Genomic DNA, 9,991 nt, shown 5'->3' on the forward strand with positions numbered 1-9,991 from the left:
TTAGATACATGCAAAACCAACTTCTTTGAAAAAACTGTCCTAGATTCAGTAATTCTTTTATGGTGGACATACAGTCGCAGAGTTTAAGCATCTCAGTAACATCACATGCAGATTTAAGATTCCTACATGGGCCCACACAAGCAAATGTATGCTCACATTCCTCAGAATAAAATGCTCTAGGTAAAGCCACTCACTAAATAGCACATGCATGTATTTCATTTATTTTTATACACTGAAAAAGGAGAGGAGGCTGAGCATGTGGTACTTAACCCTGTCTAACAGACATAAAAGCTGTCATGATAGGCCTCGACAGCATAAGGTGATTTTACGTACACCACTGACATCTCAAATGCTGCACTGGCGAGATAAAGTCTCCGTTTAAATTGCCTCCAATTCTAAATTAGCTCTGAATCTAATAACTACTTCCATGATTTCTTTTCTCCACATGAGAAAAGTCATTATCCAGTATCAGCACAGTATGTCAGCAATATTGCCAGCAGTAGCAATGCAGCAGTTTAGTATGAGGTCAGGGGTTTTTGACAGCATCTGGGCTTGTCAGCTATCAGTCTACTCTTTTAAAGATTAAAAGGACCCACAGGGGCATTATCAGACCTCCTTTTGGCCCCCAAATGTGGCAGAGTGCAGCAAACAACAAACAGCAGCAGTTACAGTATGTGTGTGACCTAATTTCATCATAATCTGCCCTGCACTGTGCCAGTTCCCAAAAGGTGCCATGGAATAACTTCATTTGTGAACATGGAAATTGAAAGGCTGCCATAAATGCAATGCAAAAACCGAAAGAAACGCTGATCTTAACAAGTCATTTTCTCTTGTCTTGAAACATTATTCTCATGTAAACAAGTGGCGAGTGTCACTTGTCCAAAGCAATTTAACTTGTGTAAAGAGTTCTAGTGGATTGATTGGAGTGAAATGAGTGGAGTGGCCTGCCTTCAAGATATTGACATGAAACAAATGACTGCATTGTAAAAATGAAAATGCCTGTTTTCCACTTAAGAAAAACATTTGCAAAAGTATTTGCTTTGATTTCCCTTGTTTCAAGATTGTTATGCTCGATTTGAGATTCAAACTAGCGCATTTGTATTTGAAGTATTACATGATCTGTGTTTTTGCTTTATTTTACAATAAGATGAATGTTTGTACAAAAAGCACCAAAAATGCCAGAAATATGTCACAATCTTGAAATAAATGCACTTATTTAGCTATAAACTTGATGTAACGTCATGCTTAATCTGACAGGTTATATGATTCTATATTCCTTCTAATGATATACTGTAAATTAAATCTCTATACTCTGAACGATGTATACAGTTGTGATTAATGGAAACAACTGAATAACAAGCATTACGCCCATAAAGTCAACATGTTTTACCCTCCCAGCTTTTACCCTGAGAGTATCTCAAATTAGAACATTAAAAGAGCTGCTATTGACGGTGTCACAACAATGTTAGAGAGCAAGGAAAGCCTTGACTCTTACATGGCCAATTTATCATTATTTTTTATTTTCGACAACCACAACTCAGGTAATTTCACAGTGCTGCTGCTACAAATCAGCACAAATGGCCTTGAGTAGGTGGAAGGGGATGCATATTCACTGTCGGTGTGGAAGTACAGTCTTTAGCCATGACCTATTCTTCTTGGCCAATGGGAAGGAGAAGTGTGCCAGCATGATTAATGGTCATGATTACCTACTCAGAAAATGTGGTTTTCTGGCCCAGCAGCTTCACTTTTATGACTTAAACCTGGGGCAAGATGCTTCATCATGCAGGCAAAGCTGCATACAGACCTCACAGACAGCGTGTGGTGATGACCAAACATATCACTGATAAAGTGTTTACCATCCACTGTTTGGATAGGAAGGTAAAGCCTCATGTGGATTGTTATCTGGACATCCATGGTGAAGTTTAACATCAATATTGGCCTCAGGAGTTTGTAGCCAGTGCAGGACGGACGCTAAATTTCAATCTTGCTGTGTGCTCGTGGGTGTATATGAGAACAAAACAGACTAATTGTATTACAGAATGTTCTGAGCAAATCAACCAGAGCAGGAAAGTGCTCTGAGGTTAAAATGCTTCTAAAATCTCCTCCAATAGCTGATCTGAATCTAGAGTGGCTGCTTCATATCATAGAGAAGCTGCTGACCGAATAATCCTGGAGAGCCTCAAGGGTTTAATTGACGAAACCACAAGATTAATACCATGCATTTTCTAAATTCCCTACTCTCTCTGTATGTTTTTGTGTGTGCGTGAAGGCATAAAAGCCAGTGCATCTGTAGGAGCCTGTGTGCCTGTTTGTGCTTGCTTTTGCAGCACTCGTGTGCTAAGGAGCTCCCAGACGACGCTCCCTAATCATTAACCTAAAGTTAATTTCTGTCACAAACACCACAGCGGCCCTCATTACGACTCAGTGCTACTCCACCTCCACCAAATGACTCTATATCTTGCCTCTGAGCCTCAAAGGTTAGCCCCTCTAAAAGGTTACAGCTCCCTGTGACATTTCCCTTGATGACTTATTTGGCTCTTTGTTTTTGATAAATATAAACTAGCTTGTTGTTGCCACTTGGAATTACTCATTCATTAAGCCATAAGAGAATTTCTTGGATTAAAATGAACCCTTAATGAGGAAAAAAGACCTGTGATTAATCGAAGATGTAAATGAGCGAGCTTTTTGAGAGACCATCTATGACTTTTGTCAACTTCTGTCAAATATGAAGGAGTTTCATTTTAATGATTCCAACATCAACAGCTCACAGCTACGTTGATGGTGCACTGCAACTGACTGACTAACTGATAAATATTAAAGTCACATTAATTAGAGCCGATAACAGAAACATCAAGTAAAGAGGAAATATATCAAATACTAAGTACTCTAATAATCTTCCATTTGCTTTTTTGGCTGGGGGGCAAAATTTCTTGTGGCACTCACACCATCATCCATCACTGAGCAGCCGAAAATACGAGAGCTGCTGAGGTTGTTCCAACACTACAGGCAGAGAGTTCTGAAAGTGAGAAATCTCAGTTCCTGGCTCGGTAGCAGCTGACTCACTGGCAATGATCAACAACCCTATCAAACCCTGCAGATATATCATGGTCATTTTTGTGCTACGGGACCTTAAAATCTTACTTATTGCACCTTAACACCTTTAAATATGTCAGTAGCCCCCATTACATATGTCAGGCGATGCTTATGCACATAAAATGCAGCCGCAAATTCATCTAGACAAACAGTAATCCCATCTCTTAAAGCAGGGTCACAGGACCTGGCTGCATGGATGCCAGCTTCAATTACAGAGTTGATTGAACTTGTGGTCAGGCTGTGGTAAGGCCTAATTTAGCTAGGAATTCTGGGTTGCAATGACCCCTTTAACCTCACATTCAAGAACCAACCAGAAACCAGCCAAATCCGACAGATTCAATAATGATACAGACAAGGACTTTCCTCCATGAATATAACATTTATTATGGATTAAATATATATTTTTTTAGAAATCAATTATCTTAAATGTTTTTATTATTTAAAATACATTGAGGGATAAAAATGCTACAAATTAATACTGGGAGGTAGGTGAGGGAAATGCTAGCATTGAGCACACATAGCACAAAAAGGTCTAAAGCTGATTTAAGGACCTACTGGGAAATTTGCTTTTAGATCAGGGGAGTAATGGTGTTTGCAGTACCGTAGAATAGACAGCAAGGGACATTTTCACTGCTGGCTACATTTTACTCTGGGGTTCTTAAATTGGCCTTGAAACCCTCATGCTGTAGACAGCTCAAGACCAGGTTCAGGCGATTGAAGTGGCCATCGAGACAGAGCGGGAATGACAATCCTGGTCTCCGTACATCCTCTCCATCAGCCGCTGGAACGCACTGGGAGAATTGCATAAGCCTCTGAAACTCAACAAGTCCTGTTCTGTAACTGGGACCTGCTGGTAACCACTGGCCAAATCTATGGTGGAAAACACACCAGGGCAATATGAGAGGATACAACTTTCCCGTCTAACAAGTGGCGCATGTGAGAGGGGAGAATTTGCCTGAACCTGTGCATAATAAGGACATTATTATTAGAACAAGAGGATGTCATGCGTCACAAGGTTAGCACAACCCAGGTCCCACTCAGAAGCTGAAAAACACAGTCTCATAATGCATGGTCTCTGTTTGTTCCCTCTCTGGGTAAACCTGACCTTCTTGGGTGGAAAGTGTTGCTGTAACACTGCCAGACTCACGTCCTACAGTGGGGACTCCATCTGACAAACTTAGAATCTGAGCTTGAAGTCCTATGGGGTGGTGGGGGTGTTGAATGAATCTGTCTCACCTACATTTACCACTGGCACATACACGGTACCTCTGGTGATGGTGACCATCGATGGTGAGATCAGCACACACTCAGGGAGGGGCCGGCCCTCCTCAAGGGGCATCAGTCTCCCCCCTTTTGGAATGAATGAACCAGTCATTTCTGTGCAGGCTCAGCCATTTCTCTGATGACTGGCAGCTCCTGTGTTGCTGCCAGGAGGCTGACTACAGCAGATCAGCTTCGGCTTTACGCGCTGCAGAGCCACTGGGGCAATGGAGTTTGTTGCCACCATGCATGTGGTGTGTAGCCCCACCGGCCATGTTGTGGTCTCACCCCTTCCCGTGCCAGATTCATTGTGGCCTGCTGTTTGTTTTCTATTTCTCACTCCTTTGAGCGAAGCAAAAATATTCCAATAGTGCCACTCAGCAGAATGGCTCAGACAGTGGGATGTTTAGACTAGAGATTAGAGACAAGGGGTTTCTGGCTTAAATCCTTGCACTGGGAGAAGTGAATCATATGCTCTTGTGAAAGGCACGTGTCCCCGAAGTGCTGTGGTGGAGCTGCTCAGTGGCCTCAAGCTCTGCAGACTGTAGTCTGTAAGACTGTGGCTTCACTAAAGAGCTTAGAAGCACAGTGTACGTGTGATTGTGAAGCAGGGCAATGCTGGAAAATAAGACTGCATACTCAGCAAACTGTCCCCAGATTAATAAATATTATTGTGTCGGGGTGTTTAATTCTGGAGCCCGTGCTGCTCGATGCAGTCGGAGTTCCTCTGAGCCACATTGGTGTTTAAATTGATGGTTTGGGAAAGTTTTTGCTTTTCATGGAGCAGATTAAAACCACACAGCAAAACAGTGTAGGTCAAATCAAAGCCATGCCAGAATTTATGTCCATACCACTTTTTGAACATTTTGAACTCATTCAGACACACAGGAAACTGCTGTGTAGAGACATAATTTAGTTTAAATGACAAGACAATTGGTATTTATGAATATATTGCACAGCAGCTATTGATGCCTTGATGAAAGGCATGCAGGCTATAATGGGGTTGAATCATCAGTGGAACCTATAAGAAGATACACAAGACATAGAGTATCTGACTGCTATAACTTCATTTAGACAAGCATCCATTAAGCAGGCCACACTCTGTCGAATTGTCACTCCTTTGCATTTGGTGCTGATGTGTAATCATGCATGATTATATCAATATCATCATCTTATTTATACTGCGGTTGGTGCATAGCACACATCGTTGACTTCTGCTTATAGGTACATTTGAACAGGTTGTGTGGTGGTGAGCATATGTGAGCACGCTGATGTGGAAAAAAAAGGTGTACATGTAGCTTTAGTGTACAGAACCCACTGGTCCATCTGTCCCACAATGTGTTTGTTTTAACCATACTACATGGACCATGAAGTTAGAGTCTGTTGTTATGGCTTCACTGGTACGTCTCTAATCCCGTCATAGAGTGTGATCACGTCTGAGGCAGCAAGGTTCATCTGGGGCGCCGTGTTGATTATGTAATATCCATGAACATGGAAGCATTTTACTGCACCATAAAAATTTTTTAGGACACCCCATTTAATTTATGATCTGCTGTCAGAACAATTGCATACTGTAGTGAAGCCATTTGATAAGAAATCACATCTCAAAAATGTCAGCATGTCAGGACCCCGAGACAACCCCCCTTGTTTGCAGTTCATTAGTGTGCTCGAGTAATGAGTAATCATCCGTCCAGCCATTTATTTTCCAGGGTTTATATGCTGGTTTCTCAGCTTGGTGAGAGGCGTGGTGCTCACCCTGGACAAGTTGCATGATTTGGAATTTCCAGTTCATAGAAACTGGAGCAACCAAAAGGAAATCCACAAAGACAAATGGGAAACTACACACATCAAAACTCTTCCCAGAAAAGCCCAATAGCTGTTAGCTATTGCTACTGATACAAGTAAGTGAGTCTTTCATTATGTCTAGGCTATTTCAATTTGCTTTACTTAGGCTTTGCTGTTGTCACTCCCTACATCTCAAAACCCAGCCAGAATTAGTGTGTAGTACTGGATTGGGACACAGTTTAAGTCTTGCTTCCCCTGTCTCTCCCCATGGTGCTGAAACATTGACGTCTGTGTGTCTGTCCCCATCCATGGTTCTGTAACTTTCCAACGTAGTCTCTTGGTGTGTCTCTCCCCATGGTGCTGAAGCATTCAGGCCCAGTTTCTCTCTCTGTTATACACAAGTAGATGTTAGATCTATACTTCTTATACAGTGTTATAGTAATAATTATGATATTACAAACCTAAAGAGCACATATCTAAATGTTCAAATGTAATATTGTTCTAGGCACACATTTAGGACATGAAACAAACCCGACAGATTGAAAGCTTTTTTAGAGAGTGGTACAAAACTTGTCCTGCTCTGAAAACCTGCTGCTGTGTACAGGGCATCTGGAGCCTGTGGGATTTAAAGAAAATGTTTAAATTTCACATGCCTTCAGGAAACCAGTGGTTGAAACAAAATGTGCTTGGCAGTCTGTGCACTTCTTTGTGGAAAAGCCTACTAACACTAGCTATTTATTGTTCATAGAGTAACTCAAACCACTCCTGTATGACAGCAAACCTTGTTGTCAGGGTTTGATGGGGAACCTGTGTTTAACATTTAACAATGATGGATTTCAACTTTAAGGGGAAAGTCTCTATTTCATGACAGATGATAGCGATATTCTATGAAACGTATTCCACTTCTAGTACTGGGAATTATATGGTGCTTTATGTAACACATATATGAATGCACGTAGCTCGCCTTTTTTGCAGGCCTATATTTATATGTTTTGAACTGAGCATTTCTCATATCATAACAGCATATACACTAATCCAATTTGGCTTATAGACTAATAGTTCAAAAATCCCTCTTTCCTTTAAAGCTAAATCCACTCTTAAATAATAATAAAAAGAGAATTCCTGTAGAAAAAAAAGAAAAAAAAGAAAAGACAGCAGCATCCACTTGAAAGCCCTTTAAGTGGTAGTGGTAGCTTTGCTTTAATGAAGCAATAAACCTCTTGACAGGCACAATAATACATGCCAAAACACTACATTCTTTTGAATTAATAATTATCTATGAAACCCATATTTAAACCTTCATAATAATAACTTTAATACATTGAAACTCAACATATTATTGCCACTGGTAAAAAAAAAAAAAAGAAGAGAGATCGCTCATGCAAAGATTTTTACTAAGCACTGAGCACAGCGCGGACTAAGTGAAGACCAAAATGAAGCATTATGGCTTCTTTCCAACTGAAATCTTGACAAAACATTATAAATCAGGGGCATTGCCCTTAAATTGCTGATAATGCATTTCCCCGCTCTAAAATTACCCTTCTGAGGTTTGGGGACCTGGGGTGGAAAATTAATGTGATGACCCTCACTTTAATTATTTGGACATAAAATGGAGTCGTTACTAGTGGTCTGTGTCTCAGACGAAAGTCTGCGACAGGCATGTGAACGTGAAAGTCAAGGTTACGTTAGTCGTGATTAACGGCCGGTCTCGGGCACAATGATCTGTTTCCTTTGAGTGGAAGTTTGTGTTAATGCTCAGCGTTATAGGACTGTTACATGAATGAGCTATGTCTAACAAATCAAAGCTATTTCATGCACAAAAATGCACTTTTGATTGGCTATTGTTGATAAATATAAGCAATTAAATGATGGTTGATTTTGAATTATGTCTGAAAGGGACCATTTCCTACCTGAGGCACACTGGGGCTTGACTTCAGGGACTCAAGATGTACGTGACGACTCTAAGACAGAGGGTCTTTGTCAATTTGAATCATTTCCCAGTTCAATTATTGCCCCCTCAAGTCTTTGAGCAGCCTAAATATTTCCCACTTTATTGCTCATAAAGCACTACCGATTGTATTACTCATATCTGAGCAGATTGGATTACGGTAAAGCCCTTTGACTCTATCACTGTTGATTTCCCCCGAGGCCATAAAGTGAACTTTAATGAATCTCCATTTTTACCAAAACCCTTGCTGTGAGGTGCCTTAATTTGACATGCCATGGGCAATAAATGAGTCAAAAGCCCAGACATCTCAAATGACTAAAGGTGTCAGGTTCTGACCCAAGTCAGTAATTTCCGATTAAGTTCCATCAAGACGAAGTCCTTAATCAAAAAAATTGCCAAAAGAAATTCAAATATTCCAAGAAGTGACTGATGGCCGAGGACTTGCAAGTGAATTCTGCTGGTTTTGTTATATCAGTGGACACATTTAATATTCAAGAAATGTAGAATCAGATTCAATTTATTTAGCAAGTGCAACGAGGAAACTTAGTAGTAACACGGAGCGATAGACAGATACAGACTTGACCATTACTACACATAAAAATGAATTGTTATGTGCTTAGTTTCTCTATTGTTTTTGTTGATTTTCTTCATGCGACTTGTTCTCTTTTACTACTTTGGTGTCTTTGTTATGAACTGGGTTTTTGTCATAAACTGTGTGTGATTTGGGGTATTCTGGAGAATCATAAATTTCAGTTAATCTCACGATCTCACAAAGTTTTGGGAAGGTTCTGGCCATGTTTAAAATGCATTTTTCTTTTTAAATAAGAGCCTCACTCACAGTAGAAAACTTCCTCGCACCAACTTTTGTTGTCAGATTTGAGGCAAACTTATTTTATCCTCTTCAGTAGATTTCTCCTTGTGTATCCACCACATAATCCTTTCATTGTGGGGAAATGTATTCCTCTTACTTACTTATTCCTCTCGCTTATTTGCATTTTCAGACTGTGCTCATTTCACACTGTCCTCTAACAAATGAGCATTTGCTTTGCACCACATATTTGTATCATACAATATTTATGTCTGGTACGAAGCTGGTGATTGCTAGAGGAAATTCCCAAGGTCCCCACTAGCCATCATTCATTATCAAGCGCTTTTCTATCATGCATGCTTGGAAAGGAGGAATGTTTGTACATCTATTTTTAAGACTTAGTGGTTCTGACCCTTTGGCTTCTTACTTTTTATAGTTTATTGTTGGTGATAAGTATATTCAAGCTTATTCGACTCAGTCGTTCTGGTTAAGAGCATTGACTTAATTCTTCAAATGTAAAATGCAAATGTAGGAGTACCGGAACTGAAATCTAATCAAATAGACAGCAGTGACCTGACATTATTCTTCAACATGATGCAACTTGGTTGCAATGAGACTTAAAATTCAGCATGTCTGACGCAGGAATTAAGTCAGCACTGCGTGAACCATCGAAATACACTTCTTAGCTGACCTCCACGTTGCACACTAAGGTTATGTCTTAATTGGACGAGCTTCAATACATGTTTGCTGCTAAAGTCACAGATCAGAATCTCCAAATTATGTAGGTGTAGTGGTCCTTGATATCCCCTATAGTCAACATTTGTGGGTTAGTACATCATTCTTTTGACATGAATTGGACTTCTGTTTGAATGCTCACCCTGCATCATTGCACAAAGGATTGCAATATCAAATCCTATTGGTAAATTCCACGGTTCCTAAAATATTTTACTGTCGGATGGCTGATGTCACCGACAGCCATGCTTTTTTAAATATTTCATTTTTTGACAGTTTGCTAAAGCTCTCATCAGCAGTAGAACCAATAAGCTTTTCAGCACCATCACTGTCAAAGAACCATGGTAACAGATACGTTCATGTAT

The sequence above is a fragment of the Enoplosus armatus genome, chromosome 21, assembly GCF_043641665.1.
Source record: "Enoplosus armatus isolate fEnoArm2 chromosome 21, fEnoArm2.hap1, whole genome shotgun sequence".
NCBI classification, from domain to species: domain Eukaryota; kingdom Metazoa; phylum Chordata; class Actinopteri; order Centrarchiformes; family Enoplosidae; genus Enoplosus; species Enoplosus armatus.